This window comes from Pteropus alecto, unplaced genomic scaffold, assembly GCF_000325575.1.
Source record: "Pteropus alecto unplaced genomic scaffold, ASM32557v1 scaffold59, whole genome shotgun sequence".
Lineage (NCBI taxonomy): Eukaryota > Metazoa > Chordata > Mammalia > Chiroptera > Pteropodidae > Pteropus > Pteropus alecto.
In genome coordinates this window covers 3,563,599-3,564,762 of record NW_006443292.1, presented here as the reverse complement: position 1 = coordinate 3,564,762, position 1,164 = coordinate 3,563,599, and the positions used below count along the sequence as shown (strand labels likewise).

The window sequence follows — 1,164 nt, the reverse complement described above, 5'->3', positions numbered from 1 at the left end:
CTGGTCACACAAGACCACCTGTCACCTAATCCATTTTGAAGTCATAAGTGGGTGAAAATTGCTGTGTGACCAGCGAAGGCCGAGCGTATTTTAGTAACCAGAGTGACAGCGCTGTCATGAGTGAAACTTCACAGGCACATGTGACCTGCACGATCCTGGAGTCACGTGGCCGTGGTACACAGATAGAGGGCGGCATGCTTAGGATCTCTGTTGTTTTACACAAATACAAATGGAGAGTTTCAGTGTCCATCTCGACACAGATCCTCACCTGGCAGAGGGTGAGGTGGAAGGTATGGGAAGGGTGGCTCAGGGTTTATACAATTTTCCCCCTTTACAGGAACCCCTAGGCAGTAAAGAGAAAAATCTCTTTTCATCCTCCGTATTACCTTAAAAACGCCCACATTTACTTCCCGGAGAATATTCAAGTCACGTGGCTTTCGAGCGTTTGAATTCAAGGTCTGAACGGCTGACAGCTCTCTTCCCTCTGTCCGTCCGTCCCCTCCTCCCCACCTCTCCATTTATTTGCGGATCTAACTGAGTGTTTAATTGGTAGAATACTGTAAATGTAGGAGAGGTGAAATCTAAGCCTTCACACGGCAGCTGCTCAGTCTCGGGGAGAAGGCAAAATGACCGACCTCCACACACATACCCATCATTATGTGAACTTAGCATGTGAGAGGTATTTGCATATATTTTGAGAATATATTTTGGAAATATAGAAGACAAGTTCAAACGAATCTTTCTGATTTTAAAATGCATGTTTTGATTTGATACCTATTTGTTTGAAAAGAAGCTTTTAAAGTTACTTAAAGTTTTTAAAATAACCATCCCGTTGGCTAGTTGCTACTCAGGTTACCATACGAAGACCATCCTGGCTGGTACAAGCTGTGGGATCGTTTCATATATATATATATTTTTACGTTTTAATTTCAGTCTTTTTGATTAACATTCTTAAGTGGGAATCCAAATCCCAAAGCCCAAATTTTAAACAATGATCCTTCTTACTTATGAGACGTTTCCTTGAATTTACAATGCTTTTCTTTTAGTTAAGAGTTTGCTTTAGTTTTTTGGATATTTCGTGCCAATATTCTGTGCCTCAACAACAAAATATTGCGGGGGTTCAATAAGAGTTGGGGGTTGCTTCTTGTGAGTCCCATATTGAAG

General features: G+C 41.5%; 1 protein-coding gene across 1 annotated transcript in view; it reads left to right on the top strand.

The window, feature by feature from the left end:
* Positions 1-1,164, top strand: part of IGF1R (insulin like growth factor 1 receptor) — a 249,668-nt gene that overhangs the window by 116,116 nt on the left and 132,388 nt on the right. The window lies entirely within an intron of this gene.